This window comes from Octopus bimaculoides, chromosome 9 (assembly GCF_046866305.1).
Source record: "Octopus bimaculoides isolate indiv1 chromosome 9, ASM4686630v1, whole genome shotgun sequence".
Classification (NCBI taxonomy): Eukaryota; Metazoa; Mollusca; class Cephalopoda; order Octopoda; family Octopodidae; genus Octopus; species Octopus bimaculoides.
In genome coordinates this window covers 7,001,251-7,026,750 of record NC_142936.1, presented here as the reverse complement: position 1 = coordinate 7,026,750, position 25,500 = coordinate 7,001,251, and the positions used below count along the sequence as shown (strand labels likewise).

At 38.1% G+C, this 25,500-nt stretch overlaps 2 long non-coding RNA genes across 2 annotated transcripts in view; one reads left to right on the top strand and one right to left on the bottom strand.

The window, feature by feature from the left end:
• Nucleotides 1-25,500, bottom strand: part of LOC128248691 (uncharacterized) — a 141,500-nt gene that overhangs the window by 105,287 nt on the left and 10,713 nt on the right. The gene's annotated exons all lie outside the window — the stretch shown is intronic.
• Nucleotides 16,822-25,500, top strand: part of LOC106873982 (uncharacterized) — a 42,079-nt gene continuing 33,400 nt past the window's right edge. Inside the window, exon 1 of the long non-coding RNA XR_001409946.3 lies at nucleotides 16,822-17,257. This is a non-coding gene — a long non-coding RNA (uncharacterized LOC106873982). The remainder of the gene's footprint in view (nucleotides 17,258-25,500) is intronic.

Here is a 25,500-nt window from a genome sequence, read left to right as displayed (position 1 = left end):
CGGGGAAGAAATCCTAATCACCGCCACATTTTGCGTCTTTGTGTCGCTTTGGCAGATCGATTTTGAGGAAATATTTTGGCGTAAGAGTTTGCTTACTTTTGGATTGTAGTTATGCTGTTTGAATTTCCCAGTACATGATATGGTTTGGCTGTAGATAAAGTTGCAGTAATTGCTAATTCCTTTGTGTAGCTTTTTTTTAACAATTATTTTATGGCTTATGCTGGATACAATCGCTGTCCATTTTTCCAGTTTTGTTTGATTATTTCTTTTGTTATTTATATGTTTACTTTCTGAATGTTAATTTTTATATCTGTTGTGTGAGTTTTTGTTAGGTTCCATTTGAGACAGTCTTTAGTTTTTATCAATATATCTATTTTGTTTATATTGCCTTATGGTATATAAGTTGTTTTGACGCCTTTAAAATTATTGTTGCTGAATATATTTACTACATTATCTATCATGGTATTTATGGTGTTAAATTCTATAAAACTGTAAATCTGTTTCCTGTTAGAAGAATCTATGGTGGGCTTTGTTGGAATTTGTGAAGTGTTCTTTATTTTGTTTTCATGATATGTGAGCGTGATATAGTTGGGGGAATTGTTTGGTGTGTGATTGTAGCAATTAAGTATGTGCGGCATAAAGTAATATCTGTCGAGGACTTATTGTAGTTGGTTTGGCGAGGGAGGGAGTGTCGGTGTGTGATTAAGATTTTAAAGGATTTTACTGGTAATGCAGCATTCTGTAATGTTATTTATATTGCGTTCAGGCTGATAAAAATCTACAGATTTAAATAAAGCATAGAAAATAAAAATAAAAATAGATATAGAAAAAATATAATAGCATTCAGCCTTTCCACTTATTATCATGAAAAAAAAAAGTCTCGATAAAATGAGATATGTCAATTTTTACTGAAGTTCAGTCATTATGGCAGAAGTAAATGAATAAATCTAATATCAGTTATGTTCATGCGTGTTCGGACATGGAAAGAGAATACGCTGCATAAGATGTCTCCAAAGAAGACATTCTCCTTGTAGATAAATATCGATGTAAACGTACCGTTAGGCCATGAATGACGTCACCAGACCGTAAGACGCATGCGTATCTGCGTCGTTACCCTTCATTAGCTATCCTCTCTTTTATTCTTTTACTTGTTTCAGTCAGTTGACTGTGGCCATGCTGGAGCACTGCATTTAGTCGAGCAAATCGACTCCCAGGACTTATTCTTTGGAAGCCTAGTACTTATTCTATCGGTCTCTTTTGCCGAACCGCTAAGTTACGGGGACGTAAACACACCACCATCAGTTGTCAAGCGATGTTGGGGGAACAATCAGACATACAAACATACACACACACACACACATAAATATATACTTTCATATATACGACGGGATTCTTTCAGTTTCTGTCTACCAAATCCACTCACAAGACTTTGGTCGGCCCGAGGCTTAACGAAATGAAATCCTTGCGCATCGAGAGAGAATTGTGCATTGATTTCAAATTTTGGCAAAAGGTCAGCAAGCTTGGGCGAGGGGGTAGGTCGATTACATCGATTCCAAAGGTCACGTGGTTCTTATTTTATTGCTCCCCCCTCCTAAAGGATGAAATGCAAAGTCGACCTCGGCGGAATTTGAACTCAGAACATGAAGACAGACGAAATGCCGCTAAGCATTTTGCCCGGCGTACTAACGATCCCTCCAGCACGTCGCCGTGAGACAGAATTATCTATTAACGACCATCCTTTTTGTGGATTGCTATGAGAAGATTTCGTTACGTCTAGTGCTTTGCTTAAGGATATGAATAAAAATCTTTTTGTTTAGATAGGGTAGCAGAAAGTTTCATATCTGAAAATATTTACGTTCTGCGTAGGTTTTTGATGAGTTTCATATCAGCTCGGCATCTTCACTTACATATTTCATTTCCTCTCCTAGAAACAAACAAAACACCAGACGAGGTCTTTATTCTAGATTGTAGATTTAGCATTTCAAAGATGTCAAAGTATTTAATAATTTGGCGATTTTGGAGATTATTCATAGAGCTATTATTTGTCACATATATCATAAGAATAACGTTCACATACAATAAAATATTCGGAAAGTTTCACTGAAAATAATATACAGCTAATATCATTGCATTGAGATACAATGCTGCCGATATTTATTATCATATCTTGGTCGCTTAAAGGCATCTTCGTCATATTTGCTATTTTATTTCCCCAATACCCTTTATCTAAAGCTGAAGGACGTATATACAAACTACTAAGCATATTGATTTTTTCTAAAAACCATTTGTATAGTTGCTATTTAAGTCGCATTAAACATGTGAAAGGTAATGGTCCTTTTTTCCTTTTAGTTGATTTGAAGTGAGAGAAGGAAAGACAGGGCCCATGAACTTAGCAGTCTCTTCCGAACTTATGAAGCTGAGAGGCCAGTGACTGGCCTGACATCATCAGACTAACGTCGGAAGATAAAAATGTGGAGTGGGGCAGGAAAATAATGTCTGGTCCGAATGTACAAAAAGTATCGGAAGCGAGCGATCGATTGCGGAAGGCACGAGTGCCGACGTTTCAGGGACGTCATCGGCCAACGGGGCAGCAACGAGCTGCGAGCTTCCGTAGCGTGACGGCGGATGGAGGCGGTCGCAGGAAGGTAAAAACGGAAGATGGAATGACAAAATTCGTCGACACGGAAGCGAGCCGGAGGCGCATTCCCGGCAGCGGCGGTGGCCACAGCTACAACAGTAATGGTTGTGCTAATCTGGGAGGCTTGGTTTGCCTATTATCCAGTAATATTGATATTCATAGATGTGAATTATACCAACTACGTTAAGCATGATCTTTGAGAGTTATGTGCGTCTGCTGGAGGTAGCGGAGAACCATTGATTGCATATGAACCGGTGATTTCTGTGCTGTGTGCATCTTTGAGCATTCGTCTTTTCGATGCAACAAGCCTCCCTCTGGAAATTATTTTCTTATCACCACGAGTGCACAAGTGCAAATTTTTTTCTGAATTAAAATTTTAAATTTAACTGCAAACTGTATGTTTAACATATGCCCCCCCATATATATATATATATATATATATATATATATATATATATATATATATATATATATATATATATATATATATATATATATATATATATATATATAAGTGTGTGTGTGTGTGTGTGTGTGTGTGTGAATGACTATATGTATTGTGTACCACTAAGACAGAAAATTGGTTGAAATTACGTCAGCTGCATATCAGCCCGGTTGACAGTAAGTTACGATAACAAAAACGCATCTTATTCCCAGTGATTAGTGGGCAATCAACAAAATTATTACGGAGATGTTCTTGTATAGCAAGCGACCTGATCGTGTGCTGGAACGGAAACAGTTGTAGCACGGAATTTTGTCAGTGAACAGGTCGCGGTCTCAAAGCGACGAAAATATTTTGGCAAATTAAATTTAAATGTTGAAGTGAATCTAACGGTTTTTGTGTGTTTCTTAAATGGCTTATAAACACCTTCCACGCAACAAAATTATTCCTAAAGGAAAGACGTTGTATTATTAAGGACATGCTTAAGGCGTCGAGAATGTAGAACCGTTAGCATGCCTGATCAAATGCTTAGCGGCATTTCGTCTGTCTTTAAGTTCTTCGCCCACGAAGCTTTAAGTAGCTGTTGTGTCGACGCCTCCAGACGATGAAGTAGGCTAGCCCAATACGTAGATATAGAGGGAGAAGTCTAGACGTCGGGGTAGTTAAGTAGAAGTGATCCGAACGTGGGATATAACAGTGGCCACGAGGATTTCGTAGCTCACACAGCCACTGTGAAGTTTTGCGATATAACAGTAGCATAGGTATTCAACATTCAGCACACGATTTAGAATATAATTGCATTGATCTTTTTTTATTTCTCATGCATTTACTAGGAAAGGTGAGTCTAGCTGTTATGCACATACATACATACATACATACAGGAAAAGAAAAAGATGAACTAACACGCACCTTATAAATACAATCTGTAAATGGAACAGTAAAAATATTTATTTATAACTTAAGCAAGGCGGCAAGCCGACAGAATCGTTAGCACGCGGGACAGCAACGTACTTATCGTCTTCACATTCTGAGTTCAAACTCCACCGAAGTCGACTTTGACATTCATTCCTCCGGAGTCGATAAACGATGCACCAGTTGAACAACGGGATCAATATAATCGATATACCAGCTCCACCAAAAATTACTGGCTTTCTGCCAAAATTTGAGATCATTATTTATAATTTAAGAATGTACAGGTAAACATTCTACAATATAGCTAATTCGTTTTCATTACTTACAATTTTAATATGTACAAAGAATTTTATTCCATTTGATGACTACGTATATATATTTTCAGCCCTGAAGGTGTGTTACTCAGTCGATAACAAGCTGCACGTAGCAGGCTTACGCTACTTTCAACAAAATGAGCAACGGATGGCTAGATAAGCCAGCATTTGTGCCGGCGGAAAAGTCACAAGCCAGCATTCGTGCTGGCGGCGAAGTCACTACTGGGACACTGATAGTTCGTAAGATTATTCGTATTTCGATAATTTCACTTTCTGTTTTCATGCAACTGGTTGTAGTGAAGTATTCTTTGTGTTTCAAAGTTTTCTTGTCTTATTATGGCACCGTTTTCTCCAGTCATTTCTGACTTTTGCAATATCCTCACAATCATACAAACACATACATACATACATACATACACACGCACATACATACATACATACATACATACATACATACGTACGTACTTATATACATATAAGCATTTGTTATATATACACATATATGTATGCATACACACATTCGTATGTAGGTATGTATGTTTGTATATATATGTTTTGAAAACACACACACGTTTATATGTTTATATATATATATATATATATATATATATATATATATATATATATATATATATATGTGTGTGTGTGTGTGTGTATGTATATTTATATAAATATATACATATATTTATATATATGTATATATATATACATATGTATATCTATATATACATATGTCTGCATATATATACATATGTATATCTATATATACATATGTGTGCATATATATATACATAAGTATAAACACACATATATACACACACATATTATTGTAAAGAATGTTTGAATGAAATACGTTATATTTAGCATCAGAAGTCTTGTGTGTGTATGTGTGAGTGTGTGTGTCTATGTGACTGAGTGAGTGTGTGGTTGTGTTTATGTGTATGTAGCGTGTACATGTGTGAGTGAGTATGTATAGAGGTGTGTATGTGTCATGCGTGTATGTTTGATGCAAAAGAAATATTTGAGGGAAAAAAGGGTGAAATATACAAAAAAAAAGATGGCGGTGCCCCAGCATGGCCATATCCTTCGGGCTGAAATGGATAAAAGAATAAAAGAATAAAGGAATATGTATGTGTATATGTGTGTGTGTGTGTGCATGTGCTTGCTTAATGTAGTGTGTGTGTGTGAGTTTTAGAGCGTGTGTGTGTGAGAGACTGAGTGCAAGTAGTAAAGAGTGCGTGATAGACGAGAGAGAAAGAAAGAGAGAGTGGGGAGAGATGGAAAGAGAGAGAATGTGTGAGGGAGTGAGTGTGAAAGAGAGTGAATGTGAAAGAGAGTGAGTGTGAAAGAGAGTGACATGAATACAAATAAATAAAAAGTGGAGAAGAAAGACTCAAAAGAAGACAGACATATTGAAAAAAAATATGAAACAAAAAAGCTCCCCCCCCCCAACAAAAACAAACAAATGATGGAAACAAACAAAGAATAAAATAAATGAAGGAACAAAATAAATAAATGTTAGAATTGAGAAAGAGACGCTCTCGGCCGTTTTTGAGATTTTTCAGGAAGATTTATAACTAAGCTACCATTCTAAAAGATGGCGTGAAATAAATAAATATATTAACAAAAGAAACGCAGGAATAGAAACGAAATGAGGAAAGAAAAAAAAACAACAAAACAAAACAAAAACAAAGCAAGACAAAACGAAAAACAACAATAAATAAATAGAGAATAGAAAAAAGCAATAAGAAAAGAGAGAGAAAGCAAAAAATGAAATGACAACATAAAAAATTGGATGATATATATAGTTATATATTTATATGTATGCGTATATATATATGTGTGTGTGTGTGTGTGTGTGTGTGTGTGTGTGTGTGTGTGTATGTATATATGTGTGTGAGTATGTGTGTATATATACATATACATACATACATATACATGTATATATATATATATATATATATATATATATATATATATATGTGTGTGTGTGTGTGTGTGTGCGTGTGTGTATGTGTGTGTGTGTAGAATGGAAGGAAATGGAAGAGTAGAACAGAGGGAGAGAAAGATAAATAGAGGGAGAGATTGAAGAAAGAATTGGAAATGCTTAGAATGAAACAAGAAAATTAACAGGCTTTGTTGAAATGTGTGTGAAAGGAAGTGAGATGAAACAGGAAGCAATGATGAACAAAAAGGGGGTAAAAAAAATGAAAGAAAGCGATGATCATAGAGAAGGAAGAAAAAACAACCGAATGAAAACAACTGATGAGAACGAATGAAAGAATAGAATGAAATCAAATAAGAAGTGATGGTAGAAAAGGAAATGATAAGAGACGCAAAAAAAAAAGAATGAGTAAAAACTTAAGAAACGCTATGAAACCGTAGGTATGGAAGCAAAAGTAGAAAAGAACAGATATACATATCTTTTATGCTTTTTTTAAAAAAATTGTTTCAGTCATTGGTCTGCGACCATGCTGGAGCACCGTCTTGTAGAGTTTTAGTTGAACAGATCGACCTCACTAGTACTTTTTTTTTCCGTGTTTGGTAACATATTCTATAGGTCTCTTTTTCCGAACCGTCGTATGACGGAGACGGGAACGTAAGCAAAAGAACACCGGTTGTCAAGCAGTGCTGGATAAACACCGACAGAAGCACACACACGCACACACACACACACACACACACACACACACACACACACACACACACACACACACACACACACGCACGAAAGATTTTCACTTCGTAGGATTCTAACACGTTAGCTGCCCTACGAGTCGATAATTGCAGATCCTCTTCAAATGCTTCTCGAACCAATTTTCTTGGAAATCCAGTTCTGTTGTCCGCTGTATATCTACAGACATATCTATGAGATACTGCTGAGTAATTAAATTTGTATCGCAATCCCGCATTTCCGGATGCGCTGCTGTTACTTGACGCCATGAGCAAGTGTTTCCTACAATTAGCGTTCTGCTGTGACGAATCGCATGTGAATGAAACTTAGTGGAGGGTAAGTGTGTAAATGACCGTCGTATGCGTTTCTTTATACATGTGTGTACGTGGCGGATGCAGGGTGGTGCCTTAGTTGTCTGGGTAACACCCTTTCTAGCCGAGTCGACACCAAAAAAAAAAAAACAAAAAAAAACAGTACCAAGGTTTATTTCCGGTAGTTTCACAGCATTACTCTTTCCTATGCATATGGTCAGCTACAACAAAGAGTACATAAAAATGTGTCCATTTGTTACGAATTGCGATTTCTACCTTACATGGTATTTTTCGAAACTCTTGGGCACCACGCAAAACAAAATCCTGGATCCCCGCCACCTGTGTGTATACCATTGTGTATATATTTGTGTATTTTATATATTTCCCGTAGACACATAGAGGCACTATCATGCTATTAGCTGTCAGAAGTGAAAGTGCTCACTGCCTGCTAGTGAAGTATCTGTCCGTCTGCCTGCATGCCTGTTGCTGGCCTGTCGATTCTTTGGCTACTGACAGCTAATACTATGACTGGCCGGAGCGAGCTATATGTCTGTCTGTCTCTCTATCTATTTATCTATTACTCGAAAGTTCGCGCATCCGCGCTAGCTAGTCGTGAGTAGAAAACACAAATTTAATATAAAAACATATTTCCTGAAATTGCAAATTATTTAAAATATAAAAATATAATTTTCAACAGAGAGAATTTATCAAAATAGAAAACAAATGAAGTTTGAAGTTTAAAAATAATAGGATGGACCACTCACGACTAGCTAGCGCGGACGCGAGTACCCTTATACTCTGTGTTTTCAAACGCATGGGTATAGGTGTCAAATTTGTTCCAATAACTTTCGAGTAATAGATAGATAGAGAGAGAGAGAGAGACAGACAGACAGACATATAGCTCGCTCCGGCCAGTCATGGTATTAGCTGTCAGTAACCAAAGAATCGACAGGCCAGCAACAGGCATGCAGGCAGACAGGCTGACAGACAGATGCTTCACTAGCAGAGAGCACTTTCACTTCTGACAGCTAATAGCATGATAGTGCCCACATAGATGACAATATCTAAAAACCTGTGTTTTAAAAACGAAGTCTCGGCTGTGGGTTCTATCCTTAAACAAAACACTTTATCTCACCTTTCTCCAGGTCACCCAGCTGGCAAAAATAAGTAGGACCCGTAATTCAAAGGGCCAGCTTTGTCACATTCTGAGTCACGCTGAATCACCCTGAGAACTACATTAACCTATTAAGTCCCACTGTCCTATAAATAGGACACAATGAGAACATTAAATAAGCTATATCACATTGTCTCAATGTCTTATTTATAGGACACTGAGTATTTCCATTTCTACTTGAAATAAAGGAGTTTTAATAATTATTTTTTTTCGTTTTAACCTATTTTCAATCATCTGTAAAAATTTTAAAGTAATATTCAGAAATTTAAGTACTCTGGGACTTAATGGATTAAGGGTACGCGTGTTTGTGGAGTACTCAGCCACTTGCAAGTTAATTTCACGTGTAGGCTGTTCCATTGATCGGATCAACAGGAATATTCGTCGTCGTAACCGACGGACTGACAGTTAGGACAAAGCTCTTTGAGATATTTGTTTTGCACTGAGTTCTGGACACTCCCTTGTCACTCTCACCAAAAGAAATACTGTACACCTCTGTTGGGCTTGCTGGAAGTCTGTAACAAATGATTTGTTATTCATGTATTATTGTATAAAAAATGAATTATTAAAGAAAATGTATGTGATATATATATATATATATATGGAGAGGGAGAGGGAGAGGAAGAGAGAGATAGAGAGGGAGAGAGAGGGAGAAGAAGAGAGATAGAGCGACAGTTAACGGGAAAGTGTGAGAGAGTTGGTGAGAGAAATTAAGCATACTATTTCAGTTAATATGGATAAAATTGAGCTGGGGAAAAAAAAAAACGGAAGAATGTTTCAGGAAGATATTGAATCTGTCATTTTTCTCTCTTCTATTTTCCTGTCTTTTCTTGTTTTTGAGTTGTACTCTTTCCTTCTGAAGACATCAATAATTTCTCATAAGATAAGAGATAAGAAGACACACATTACACTAAACATATTATGTGTAAGCCTTTGAAATAATCCCATGTTGGATTTAATGCTGGATTTAACAGTTTCTCCTTGTTATCCAATTTACCGTGCTGTTTACTATATATTCCAATGATATCATCTTTTTATATATTTACTTTTGGCGAGCGCTGCTGCAATTTGAATATTTATTATTAATGTAAACACGAGAATGCAGTGGGAAATATAACTACAAAATGTCCTTGATGAAGGGGAAAAAAACGATGAAGTAAAAATGAAAATATAATATCAAAAATGAAATCGGATTACTAACAGCAAAAACAATGTTTTTCGATTAACATAACAGTAATCGTTAGAGAGGCAGGAATGTTGATTATGTCCCCGATTGCACTCCATAGTTATGTTTGTCGAAAGCATAACGCTTAAACGCGTGTACTCTTTTGCTCTTTTACTTGTTTCAGTCATTTGGCTGTGGCCATGCTGGAGCACCGCCTTTTAGTCGAGCAAATCGACCCCAGGACTTATTCTTTGTAAGCCTAGTACTTATTCTATAGGTCTCTTTTGCCGAACCTCTAAGTTACGGGGACGTAAACACACCAGCATCGGTTGTCAAGCGATGTTGGGGAGACAAACACAGACACAAACATTACACACACACACACACACACACACACCCACACCCACCCACCCACCCACACACACACACACACACAAAAACACACACACACACACATATAGGACACGTTTCTTTCAGTTTCCGTCTACCAAATCCACTCACAGGGCTTTGTTCGGCTCGAGGCTATAGTAGAAGACACTCGCCCAAGGTGCCACGCAGTGGGACTGAACCCAGAACCATGTGGTTGGTAAGCAAGCTACTTACCACACAGCCACTGCTAGTTATTTTTTTCTGGAACCTCGGCTCTCGAAGCACATAAAAATCGAGATCGAGCGAGCTTTTGCCCTTTTGCACTTTCCAAAACCACTTTTGGAAAGAAAAAGTAGAAGTCTACCCATTAGACTTGAACTGACATCTCCTGTAGACATGAGAGGTGTTCTACCATTCAACTGAAGTACTCTTCGAATTTCCCTATCCATTTTAGAAATGTCTTCGACTTTTTCGGTCCAAAAGATTGTGGAGGTGTGTGACGTGGTGACTAGGGTATTCGACTCCAGGTAAGGAGTTGTGTGCTTCAGCAGGATAATCTATTTCTCAGCAAACTGCGGCCTGCGGACCAAATCTGGCACGTCAATTTATTAAATACCTGACCCTGCTTACATATATAACAATGCTTTTCTCCAAAAGTGATGTTTCTCTGTTATTATCAGCAAGTCTAACAATTGTCAAGATAATCCGCAAGGCCTCGTTTTCAGCTGCTTAAGCAAGGTTTGCGCCAACTCATATTACTAGCTAATAACTGAAATGACAACATTTATTTGTGTAGTTTTCCATCGCAGTTTCGAAAGAATAGCGTCTGGTTTTTATTTTTTTATGTTATATTATTTTTGTCACTCTTTGGTTAGTGAACATTAAAAATTCAATTTCGAAAATAGAAAAAAACTATTCATTTTTGTAGCGATTTCTAATGAGTTAATGTTTTGTATTAAAAAAGGAAAAAAAAAGTCACTGAAATTACTTGGTAAAAAAAATAATGGTAGTTTCCCCAGGTGTGATATTCCAAGAAGTAAATGTTTTCACCTTTGTAAGTGAATGGGGCGACAGAGACTAACAGTGTCTCACACGTTGTCGTAATGTAGATTACATAAATAATCGAAAAGCAGGAGTGACAAAAAAATGTTTACTTGTCTGTTAACGAAAGCAATTAAACTGGCTGCTGCTGCTGCTGAATTTGTCCGGAAGTTACAAAACGTATTCAGTCTCACTCAGAGAAGAAAAAATCATTCATGAAAAATAGCGATTTTTTACGTCATTAAATATATAATGATTCTTTAATAACAGCAAGTGATGTTTCGAGAATTAAAGAAACAAGCATAGCAGTGTAGTTATGAAGGTGGTTTTTGCAACCATGTGGTTCGGGTTCGCTACCACTGTGCAACACTTTGGGCAAGTGTCTTTTACTATAGCATCGGGCCTACCAAAGCCTTGTGAGTGGATTTTGTCGACGGAAACTGTACGGAAGCCGGTCATATATGTACGTGTGTCTTTGTCTATGTTCGTCTCCCTCCCACCGCTTGACAATCCGTGTTGGTCTTTTTACGTCCCTGTAACTTAGAGGTTCGGTTTTAAAAAACGATAGAATAAATACCAAACTTAAAAGTAAGTAGTGAGGTCAATTTGTTCGACTAAGCCCCTCAAGGCGGTGCCACAGCTTGGCCGCAGTCTAATGGCTGCAACAAGTAAAAGGCAAAAGATAAAAGAAAACCAACCATTTCTATAACCTTGTATGACCAGAGTTTCATTTTTTGAAAAACTTGGTCCACAAAACATAGAAGACATTTCCAAATGGCTCCTCTTCCAAAATATTTGTCTGCCCTTTTTCTATACCATTAAATCTGTACATTTATTGCAGACAACATGGAGTTGCGATCCGTGCTTGTCAAAAAAGGAAAATAATATTAGTTATTGTCTAATATTGTTTCTTTTTTAACCTTCAATGACAATGACAATATTGGCCAAGGTTACCGTGGTCTTTTCCGTAGGCTTTTCTTTCCACGGCTAAACCTAAACTGTCCCCCACTTTTTACACGAGAACATTGCTGTGATACACGATCCCTATTGATCGCTTTTTTTTTTCGATCCCTTTTGATCGACCCCCCCCCTTTTCTTTCCTACGATCCCTTTTGATAGACCCCCCCTTTTTTCCTCTCCTTCCCCCTCCCAAAAAGAAAAGCTCCACATTCTATTTGTCCCTTCTGTGTAAAGCCCTGTGTGGCTAATAAAAGAAATGTATCTATCTATCTATCTATCTATCTATCTATCTATACACACAAATATAGATATATACACATCCATACATATACATGTATGTGTGTGTGTGTATGAGTTTGTCACTCTCCAATGGCTCGACAATCGGCGTTGGTTTGTTTATGTCCTCGTAAAGAAGAGGTTCGGCAAAAATATCTCAATGGAAGAAGTACCAGGCTTATACAATAAAACTCTCTCTCTCTCACACACACACACACACAACAACAACAACAAAAACAAATCAAAACAAACACCGGGATCACAGTCCAATGACTAAAAGAAACAAAGGATCCAAGAAATAAAAGTGAGTTACGGGAGACAACTCTGTATATGTTTCTGGACCGGGTTTTCTCTCACGTCGCTTTGTGGTTAGATTAGATTTAATGCTTAGGAATTATGACCACTACTAATCCCTTGTTTATTTGTTAGCGAAATATATTTCAATAACAACCTTCAAAAAGAAGGCTTTTGAAAGAAAATAAAGAACAAAGACAAAACAAAAACCCCGCAGAAATCTCTAAATTTTCTATCTTTCCATTGTTGACTAACATTTTAGTTTTAAACAAACAAGGAGGAAAAAAAATTACGAATGAAGAAATAAAATAGAAAAATGATATAAGAGCTGTAATTGAAACCTATTTTCTCAACTATAGAGTACCACGTTTGACAACGTCAGCAATCAATCAAAGATGTTGTCGGTAGTTGCGGTGGTGGTGGTGGTGGTGGTGGTGGTGGTAAAGGAGATGGTGTGGTGATAGTGGTGGTGGTGGTAGCAGTTGGAATGATGATGATGGTGATTATGATGATGATGATGGTGGTGGTGGGGATGGTAATGGCGGTGACGGTGTTTATGATGATGATTGTGGTGATGATGATGATAATGATGACGATGATGGTGGTGATGATGATGATGTTTTTCTCATACACTGGGCGTATTTATTTATTTACTCCTCTCTCTGCATACATAGAGAGTAAACAATGCTTTCTTTATATGAATATTTATTACTAATAAATAAAGCCGGGTTTATCTGAACGAGAAAGACAGAAAGAAAGAAAGACTCGAAGCAAGCAGAGAGAGAGAGAGAGAGAGAGAGAGAGAGAGAGAGAGAGAGAGAGAGAGAGAGAGAGAGGGTGGAGGTGGTTCTTTGGAAGAAGCTGAACGAGTGAAAGATAATTTGTTTTGTTCGAAAGTGAAAATATTTTATATTCATTACAAGTGAAACAAGGATTTGGCGCAGTTTTTGTTGCTTGTGGAGTTGTGTGGTGTTTGCTGCGGCGTGTGCTTGTTGCGGTGAGATGTAGTATAGCGCTATGATGTACTTTCGCGTAGTGTTGTGCCGTGTGGTGTAGTGTGATGCGCTGCAGCGTATTGTGTAGTGTGTAGTGTGTTGTTATGGAATTGCGGTTGGTGTTTTTCTTTTTTTCTTTCTCCTTTCATTTCTAAGATTAGACTTCTTTAGAAACTCTGGAATGAACTGCTGTGAACCAACAAGGAATAAATAAAACAGCAATGACGTCATTACACTTGCGTTCTTGGAAGAAAAATGTATGGGAATCTATATTGAATAAGGGATAATGTTTGTTTGATGGAAGCTGATATCTCTCAGAACTTATCGTATTATATGATGCTTGATATTTTATTGGTCGGTATAGTTGTTGCCTGCTTTTAAATTTTTATTTAGTTATTGATTGATTTTTTTTTCCAGAAATGTTCATGAACCGGAAGCATTGAAAGATAGATTTATTAGTCACCGATTAAAGAAAAGAAAAAAAAAACTACAAAGACAAATTATTCCAATATCGTGACACTCCGTCGGTTACGACGACGAGGGTTCCAGTTGATCCGATCGATGGAACAGCCTGCTTGTGAAATTAACGTGAAAAGTGGCTGAGCACTCCTCAGACACGTGTACCATTAACGTAGTTCTGGGGGGAGATTCAGCGTGGACAAGGCTGGCCCCTTTGAAACACAGGTACAACAGAAACAGGGAGAAAGAGTGAGAGAAAGTTATATATATATATATATATATATATATATATATATATATATATATATATATATATATATATATATATATATATATATATATATATATATATATATATATATATATATATATATATAATTATGTGTATTTCTTCTATCTTAATGAATAAAAATTCTTCTGATAGAATAAATGGGTTAATAGAAACCAATGTAGCAAAGAACACAAAATAACTGTGGTTTAGTTCCTGTTTTTAAGGCAGGAACTCCTTGAAATTTTGGGTATTTGAGTATATTTAAGAATTTAAGGAATGGGTTAAATTCTTAAATATATATATATATATATATATATATATATTACTACAGCACTCCGTCGGTTAGGACGACGAGGGTTCCACTTGATCCTATCAATCGAACAGCCTGCTCGTGAAATTAACGTGCAAGTGGCTGAGCACTCCACAGACACATGTACCCTTAACGTAGTTCTCGGGGAGATTCAGCGTGACACAGTGTGTGACAAGGCTGGCCACTTTGAAATACAAGTACAAGGGGAAAAGGAGGAAAGATTGAGAGAAAGTTGTGGTGAAAGAGTACAGCAGGGTTCGCCACCACCCCCTGCTGGAGCCTCGTGGAGCTTTAGGTGCTTTCGCTCAATAAACATTCACAACGCCCGGTCTGGGAATCGAAACCGCGATCCTACGACTGCGAGTCCACTGCCCTAACCACTGGACCATTGCACCTCCACATTCTAATATAAGGCTAAGATTTCGTTGGGTGCTGTGGAGAACAAAAGAAATTCTCTCACAAGCAAGTTGAACCAGTGCCAGGTTTCAATTCCTGAGTGAACTACTTTCACTACTTGTTTGGAATTATATTTAGTTTTAAATCTTGGCACAAGACTAGCGACTTCAGAGGAGGGGGTAACTCGATTATATCGACCCCCAAAGGGCGGCGAGTTAGCACGCCGGGTGAAATGCTTAGCGGTATTTCGTCTACCGTTACGTTCTAAGTTCAAATTCCGCCGAGGTCGGCTTTGCCTTTCATCCTTCGGAAGTCGATTAAATAAGTACCATTTATGCACTTGGGTCAATGCAATCGACTTAACCCCTTTGTCTGTCCTTGTTTGTCCCCTCTATGTTGAGGCCCCTGTGGGCAATAAAGAAATATATATCGACCCCCAATGCTCAACGGCTACTTATTTTATCGACGCCGAAAGATAAATTCGACCATAGCGGAATTCGAACTCGGAACGTAAAGACGGACAAAATGCATTGAAGCGTTCTGTCCGGCGTGCTCACGATTCTGCCAGCGCGCCGCCTTCTCTTTGATATTGCAGCAAATGCTATTTAAAAACATTAGGTTGGAAATTAAGTCATCGCATTCTTCACATGAGCATTTTTTGGGGGGTATTTTTTCAATTGATTTTTATATTTTAATGCTCTTTTCTCTTTCTTTGTATATTAAATTTGTATTAATTAAATTCATATTTTGATCAGGGTTTAGATCAGACTCATATCAGACCCTGCAAACGAGATGAATTCAGAAGGGTTCGTGAGCAATAGAAGCGACAAGAAATATTTGTTCGGTTTATGGAAATGATGCTTGAAGCGTTCGGACATACCAATGATTGTTTGGACAGTTTTTCTTGGGACCGACCAAAACCTTGTGAGTGGATTTGATGGACGAAAACAGAAAGAAGCCCGTCGTATAATACACACACACACACACAAACACAGATACACTTAAAATGAGCTTCCATGAAGTTTCCGTCCGCCAAACTCCACTTACAAGTCATTGATCAATCCAAGACTGTAAACACTAGCGTAGTTAGAGTATGTACCACCCGTGGCGGCCCTTCCGTTTTCCGCCCCCGGATCCCCCCCCAACCCCCAACCCCCACATATTGACTACAGCAGACTCAAAAGTTGTGCCACTTTAAAAGTGCCGCCTGGTAAAGACCGTCCCTACCGCCCCAGCTACGCTAGTGACTGACACAATAATCCTGCCCATGTTGCCACGTATTGAGATCAAAACCGAAACTGTGACTACGAGGCAGCTTCTCGCCTGCTTAACCACACAGCGATTATTGCAGTCTTGAGATCATTAAGTTCGGATGATATTTAAGGTTTGATCGATAGAGACTAGTCTTAGCCATTTCGTATCTGATGTAAGTAAATGTCTTGAGATTTATGTCTTCTAATATGTGGTTAGCATTTTAGAAACAATAAAGGAAGATATTTGAAGGAGATTGGATTGCTCCCGGGACTTTGACATGGTTCACAGCCGCATGATCGATTAATTTCATAGAATAATAGAAAATAGTACTTTTCATTTAACTACAAGGCTTACGGAAAAATCACTTCGATAAATCATTAAAGGTCAAGCATGATTCTATTTTCCTGATGGTTGATGTAGTAATATTGTTTTTGATGCCAGAATATGGGCGAGAGAGTGAGTGAAAGGGAGAGGAGAGAGAGAGAGAGAGGAAGAAAAAGGGGAGAAGGAAGAATGAGAGGGAAAAGATTTCGCATAACAAGGGAGATAATCAACGTAGAGCTGTTTTTAGTGATTTATCTACATTTAATGACGTTGGCCAAGACTGTTAACCGTTAACTGTTGTTTTTGAAGCTATACATGCTACTATAACTATTTTGTTTTTAGTCAGTCTGAGGAAGATAGGCAACGAACGTAGCCCGTTGATAGCGCCTTACTATTTATTCTATCAAGATCGATACGATTGATGTCCAGTTTCAAATGCTTCCGGATGATGCTTAAATTTAAAACGTAAACCGAAAAGTTACAAAGGGATTCTGTTCTTGAAAGGGTGTATTTTTACTATGGGTTATGTACTGAGTGCGAAATAGAATAAGGATGTCCAAACGATGAGAAGCAGTTGCATCAAACCAACTTCAAAAGAAATGGTTAACAAGTTCAAAGAAACACACATGGAGATATTACTTGTTTTCGAATATATCTTCTCCGTAAAAGATTTATTATGAGGTAAGTTGCTGATAAGATGCTACCATTTAATATTTGAAAAAGAAACACATCGAAACGCACAGAAGATATTTTTACGTACGTATTTCGGATACGTATTAAATTCTTGTGTACAAAAACACTCTCAGAACTTTAAAGAAGTGATGCTTCGAAGTTGTAGCTTTTTAAAACGTTTATTATCATTTATTATCTGTTATCTTTCCGCTTGTTTCAGTCATTTGACCGCGGCCATGCTGGAGCACCGCCTTTAGTCGAGTAAATCGACTCCAGGGTTTATTCTTTGTATGCCTAGTACTTATGCTATCGGTGACTTTTGCCGAACCGCTGAGTTACGGGGACGTAAAACACACCAGCATCTGTTGTCAAGCAATGTTGCGGGGAGACAAACAGAGACACATATACACACACACGCATACGACGGGCTTCTTTCAGTTTCCGCTTACCAAATCTACTCACAAAGGCTTTAGTCGGGCCGAGGCTATAGTAGTTATCTATCTATCTGTCAATCTACCTACCTACCTGTCTGTTTATCTATCTATCTATCTATCTATCTATCTATCTATCTATCAACCTACGTACTTATGTAGTACGTACCTACGTACGTACGTATCTACCTGTCTGCCTGCCTATCTATCTATCTATCTATCTATCTATCTATCTATCTATCTATCTATCTATCTATCTGTCTGTCTGTCTCTCCGTTTCTCTCTCTCTCTTTCTTTCTTTCTTTCTTTCCCCCCCTCTCTCTCTTTGTGTATCTATCATTGCTTTTATCTCGATCTCTCACCCAATACACAAGTAACCTAGACAGATGAATCACTATGATTATTTCCTTACAGTCATTTTAAAATTAATTTCATTTTCGAACAGTTTGTCACGAATGCAGAAATTATCCAAGACGATCACACAAGCATTCCGATTCTAAAAATTTTAAAAGATTAGTTGTTTGATTGTCAAAGTTTCCGGTCTATTGTATATAATATTACATATATATAAATGAAAAAATTAGAAACTAATATTTATTTTGAATTGGCTGCAAACAATGGGTCATGCTCTATTAATAAGAAATAAATAAATCCTAGCGTAATTGAGTCGTAACAATGCCGAAGAAACAGAGAAATAAATTGAATTAATTTCTCGGCTTTATTAAATTTTAATTACAAAAAACAACCAAACTGATAAATTTCTTTTTATTGACCATTGTGGTGTTTATAAGTTTCTTTTGACTGTCTTAGAGTTTATTAGTTTCGAGGGTCCTTTTTACTTTGTTATTGTTATTTATTTCTTAATCAACTTTGATCACGTTAATCTATGAACAAACGCGTTCCAGGCATTTGCATCGCCTTTGTAACACAGCCATTGTGTTGTACATACAGGCATTCTGTCGGTTGTGATGATTATTGTTCCAGGTGGTCCGGTCAACGGAACAGCTTGCTTGTGAAATTAATGTGTAAGCGGTTGAGCACTCCACAGACACGCGTAGCTTTAACGTAACTCTGAAGGGGATTTAGCGTGATACAGAATGTGACAAGGTCGGCCCTTTGAAATACAGGTATAACTCGTTTTTACCAGTTGAGTGGGCCAGAGCAACTTCAAATAAACTGTCTTGCTCATGGACACAACGCGCCTTCAGTTATCGAACTTACAACCTTAGGATCATGAGTCGAATACCCTAACCACTTAGCCACGCGCCTCCACTAGTATTACGTTGAGGACTACATCATATAATGTGCCCTTCCCTTTCGTTTTAAGATGTAGGCATGGTTACTTGGTTGAGGAGTTTCTCTTCACATCTCTACGTGCTTCTGGGTTCGATACTGCAGCATGGCTTCTTGGATAAAATATCGTTTATTAGAACTTCAGGATTAGGCGGTGATCCGGTAGAATTATTAACGCATTGGGCAAAATGCTCAGCTCCAAGTCTTTACGTTCTGAATTCAAATCCCGCCAAGGTCATCTTTCACTTTTATTTTTTTAGGGGTTAATAAAATAAAGTACCGGTCAAGTATTGGGACCGATGTGGTCAGCTTGACCCCTGCTCTCAAAATTTGCTGACCTTGTGCCAAAATTTTAAACAATTATAGCTTCGGGCTCAAAAAAGTCCCACGTATAAATTGGTTGACGGGGACTGTGTGGAAGCTCGTTGGAGGAAATGTTCCTGTCCTTGGGCTATTGAATTAATATCTCGCCGGTTCAACATCACCATTCAAATGTGTCTTCAACATCTGGGTTAGGTTTCCGAATATTGTTTTCTTCCACCCCCATCAATTCCCGAGACTCTGCTTCTCCGCCTCCGATTATGTCATCAAAATATAGTAAAGTATGATGTGAGGGAGATTTGGTTGCTGTTTCTAGCAAGTCAAATTACCACGTAGAGCTTTCTGTCGTCATATATTTAGGTACAGTGTGTGTTTCCTATCAAAAATTTGCCAGACGTTTTGTTCAGTGCAAAAGAAAACAAACGAGATTCGACTGATGCACTGAGTCAAAAGACACGAGAGGTACTTGTAGTACAACCTTAAATATATGAGACTTACATCAAGTATCAATTCAAAATGACTTAAGCGAGGTTTTTTTTTTTTTTAATGCAAACACAGACTGGTTTACAGACAGTTAAAACATCTGTTAATAGAACTGTATAGGAAAACGCTGTGAGGATATATTTTCTATTTACCACAAGAATTCTTGTAGCTGCTTCCCTATAGAATACTTGTTGACACAATTGTTTTCGTAGACAAAATAGACTTTTATTTCAATGCTAAGATGTCTGGATATCAATAGTGGATGCTATGTAAGCTAAAACATTATGGAGCATCTTATAAATGTTTCACAGCAAGAACACGGATGAAATCGGAGTGTACCTTTTACAGAAACTGAATCGAAACTCTCTCTTAGTACAGGTATAAAACAAATCTAGAGCAACGGTGTTTGTCTTTTAGTCTTCGACTCACAAAGCTGGTTACCTGGTTCCTATGGCGTTTAAGTGATCGGCATCCCAAGAGTACTTGAATGGAACTTCAGGGTTGAAACGCGAAATTGTCCTCAACGTGACTTTTGGTGCGACGTGCTAATGGTTCTGCCAGCTCGCAGTCAAATGTAGCGGTATAAGTCTGATCAGATGCTGACAAAAGAGATAAGGCCATGATGTATAAAGACAACTGATGTTGATACATCAATATTAAGTACGATAAGAATTGAATGACTTGCGAAAATGACATGAAGAGAGGTGCAGGGATTCTGTTCTTGAAAAGGTTTATGTGTGTGTGTGTGTGTGTGTGTGTGTGTGTGTGTGTGTGTGTGTGTGTGTGTGTGTGTGTGTGTGTGTGTGTGTAAGTGTGTGCATGTGTGTGTGTGCGTGTGTGTGTCTGTGTGTCTTTGGTCCTGTGTCCATTACTACTGCTTGGCAACCGGTGCTGGTATGTTTACGTCTCCATAACTTAGCAGTTCGGCAAAACAGACGATAGACAAGGTAACCGATTTAAAATAGTCGATTCATTCGACTAAAATTCTCCAAGGTGCTGCTCCAGGACGGCCGCAGTCTAATACACTGAAACAAATAAAACAGTTAAATCCCGCAGGATTTGAACGCGGAATGTAAAATTGATCGGACTCGATACAACAAGGACTTCAAACCGTTGTTCTTCTAGTCTTGACATTTAACCATTTCTATTGAAAGGTTTCAAAACAAAGCCTAAGAAAAAAAAGAAATAAAATCCTGTTTCTCTTTTTATTAGAACGCATAAAGTCCTTCTCAACAGCGAGGTTTAAGAGAATTCACCAGAATGCTTAATAATTGTCATGTAGTTTATCAAAAGCAATCAACTGCAGTAGAATTTGAATGTAACAATAATTGACAGTTATTGCACATTATTGAAAAATATACCTGCTGACGTCATTTCGATTAGATCTAAATTTTCAAACTTCTTCTTGATCTTACAAGATGACGGAGTACGATGTGAAGAGAATTTCGATGGTATATTTAGTAAATAAGGAGAACATGAAGGAACTATCTCGCTGGCTTGACTCAAGTACATGCAAATAGATAATACATACATACATACTTACATACATACTTACAATCACATGTTTTATGTCGGTAGTTATTTTCCAATCACGGTATCATTCTAGTATTCGGAATTTTGCGCAAAGAGATCTTTAAAAGACTTTTATATCAACTGAAAATGCCATTGTATTTTCAAGTATTTGCTATCAAATTCAGGGTTTTCTTTTGATGTTTCAGCCACTGCGAAACTCCGTTGAAGGTTGCTGTGTCTAAACTTTTGGATAATGATATGAAGCCATGGTACTGAAGAAACTACAACCATTAAATCTGGTCTATCAGGCTCTTTACGAATATACATTGAGCATTTCGTACACGAGGAGAATTAGCGTCAGCCATTCTGTATACATCCCTTCACATGTTTTTATGAACACGTATGTTGTTTGTGTGTGTGTGTGTATAAATGTATGTATATACTGGCGCTCCGTCACTTACTATCACGAGGCTTGCAGTCGATCCAATCAACGGAACAGCCTGCACGTGAAATCAATGTCGAAAAGGGGGGGAAAAAAAAACGTGTATAGATTAACATACGCGTGTCTTTTTGCCTTTGTTTGTCCTCCGTCACCGCTTGAAACCGGTATTGGTGTATTAGTGGCGCTGTAAATTAGCGGTTCGACAAAAGCGACCGATAGAATAAGTACCAGGCCACCAGCATAGCCACAGTCTAATGACTGAAACCAAAGATAAACGATAGAAGACGCATACATACACAGATGTATATGCCTGTGAGATATCACATTTACAGTGAATAAGAAATGAGAGGGGAATGTTGATACGGAAGCCCGGAAAAAGCAATAAGTATCTATAACCGGTAGGACACTTGGCGATTATCTCTCTTTTACACTATTCGCTATTTATTACCAGAATCTATCAAAACCTATTTATAATTATCTGTATTGAAATTGAATGAAGAAACGATAAAAATATATGAACAGTTGAAGGGGGAGAAAAAAATGCCGGGACATTAGTTTTCTTTAGATATTTATTTATCCATTAGAATATTTGACTTGTTTTTAATGATAGAAGTGCTAACAACGCAGCTTTATGTTTAATTCTATCATTACCACCGCTGCCACTATCGTAGTCATAATCATCACCGTCACTATCAGAACCACCACCACCACCACCACCACCACCACCACAACTACCAACACTGCCACCACCACCACCATCATCGCCATCACTACTACCAGAACCACCACCACCACCACCACCACCACTACCAACACTGCCACCACCACCATCATCGCCATCACTACTACCAGAACCACCACCACCACCACCACCACCACAACAACTACCAACACTGCCACCACCACCACCATCATCGCCATCACTACTACCAGAACCACCACCACCACCACCACCACCACCACCACCACCACCACACCATCATCGCCATCGCCGTCACTACTACCAGATCCACCACCACCACCACCATCATCGTCATCACCACTACCAGATCCACCACCACCATCACCACCACCATCATCATCGCCGCCGCCGCCACCACCACCACCGCCACCACCACCACCGCCTCCGCCGCAGCCACTACCATTGCCGTCACCATTAGACAAATTAATTGGTTTCTATTAGATTCACGTCAGTTTTAAGATTTAATATGAGCAGAAAATTAATGTTTCATTTAAAAACTCGTAGCGAATAAATCTACCAATGTATTATTTCCATAAAATTCACGAAAGAAGGAAAGACAAAATTAAGATCCATGTATTATCGAAATTTATGTCTAAACGAGATCAAATCACACACACACAAATACATATACATGCACACACATACACACACTCATACATAATCGCACACATACACACACACTCAAACATACATTCGCACCCCTCCTCCCCACACAAGGAGATGTTTACCGTTTTATCATTTCATAGAATCAACACCAAAATGTGTGGAAATAAGATGCTATACTCTGCTGCATGGTTCAGCGTGATTTTATGTCTGAACACCAATAAAATATTTTGTATTTTGAACCTTATGCAATCAAATTCATTCCTTGCGTGTCTGTAAAGCAAAATATTCTTAAAGATGCATCTACAAAGATGTTTGTGTTAATACGATCATGGACTTTGTGCTATCTTGACGCAGGGGCAAACTGGGTTGCTGCCCGAGGCCTCACGGATCTAGGATCCTAATTCTGATCTATATGACCTGAGGTTTGCTGTCAATAAATAGGGCCCACTTTAATGATTTGCCCATTGGGGGGGGGGGTGCTACTGGCACTCGATCGGTTACGACGACAACGAGGGTTCCAGTGGGATCCTTTCAACGGAACAGCCTGCTTGTCAAATTAACGTGCAAGTTGGCTGAGCGCTCCACAGGCACGCCTACCCTTAACGTAATTCTCAGTGAGATTCTGCGTGGTACAGAATGCTACAAAGTTGGCCATTTGAATTACTGGTACTGTTCCTTTCTACCAGCTGAGTACACGGAAGCAACGCGGAATAAAGTGTCTTGCTCAAAAACGCAACGCGCTGCCGGGTAATGAACTCAGAACCTTACGATCGTGAGCCGGATACCTTAACAACTAAAGCACGCATCTTCCCTGGTGGCTGCTACAATGCTGCTAAGACAGCCCAACCCGGCTTGTACTATATTATAAGAAATAGGCCCTCAGTTCGGAGACGAATGTCAGTGATTAACAGATGTAACCTACTTATTCAGGATACTATATCAGGGCACTTATTCAGGGTACTATATCAAGGTACTAAACCAGGGTTTTGTATCAGGGTACTTATTCAGGGAACTGTATCAATGAATTTAAACCAACGACGGTCATACTGTATGTGATGATTATTTCTTCACGTTAACAGTTTGTGTCGTCACTCATTTCGAATACAGAAGATTAGATTCACATCTGGAATACGACAATAGCATTATCATTTGGGAATATTAGCTTCGTCCATAAGATTCCATTTACGTAATGGATGCATATTTGAAATTAATGTGAAAATATCAGAGGTACAAATGCCTGTCATTTGCAATCCCAGACGGCACTAGATGCAAACGCAGACAGAGAGACAGAGTTCATGAGAGATGTGTCCTTAACTACAATGAAACGAATAAGATTTCAATATACACATAGAAAAAAAGCGTCGAACCGGCAGAATCGTTAGCACGCCGAGCAAAATACTAAGAGACATTTAATCTGTCTTTTCGTTCTGCGTTCAAATTCCACCGAGGTTGATTTCGCCTTTCGACTTATCCACTACACGGGAATTGCTGGTCTTGTGCCAACATTTGAAACCATTATACAAACAGAAAGTAGTCAAGCTGTTCTCGATTGTCATATGCGAAACGCCGGCATAATAACCTGGGTCTGTCCCACAGTCAGGTTGAGCCATGAACTTTGTTCAAAATTTGTCAAGTGTAAACTGCATAAAAACTCATGTACACTTACGTGGATCTTTCTACTTGGAGGTGAAACTAGGAAAACGTGATTGTTGTTAATTAATAAAAGCAGCTTGCTGATTAATACAACGTTTAAAACTTTAGGTTTGTGGGAAAATACATTTACAAGAAAAGGGATCCGTAGCAGCGAAAATATCAGGGACTTGTAAACCAGAGGATACTCATGTAGCTCCTTAAAGTTTTAGCTCCAAAATTCGACTGGGTATTATAGTGTAGAGTGTAATGATTACTAACGCGTGGACCGGATGAGATCTTGTAGAGAACAGGGACTGGAAAAATGACCGTGACTAAAAGTTTCATAAATATATCAGACTAGAAAGTAAATTGTAAATCAGATAACTTCTATGAAGATACGTATCAGAGAAAAACTCCGAAAACATTTATCGCTCCGTTGTTTTTCATTCTAGTGAAAACCAGAGGCGTGTCTTCTATTTATTCATGGACCGTTGAATATTCGAGAACGCAATCTAATAATGGAACTACTATCCTTTTCTTTCCTGTTTTGTTTTGTTTTTCTAGACAATTCCTTAACGAACCTGGATATCGATCGGAAGTAATTTGTGCCGGAAATAACTTCAGATTATTCAACGGTTATTAAACATTAATGGAAGCAGACATAATTATTTAAACATTAATGCAGTAGGCTTAATTTATTTCGAACAACGTAACATTTAGATAGGCAATTTGTAAGAGGATGGATTCAGGATTATACATACGCATGTAACTACGTATACATATTTCATTC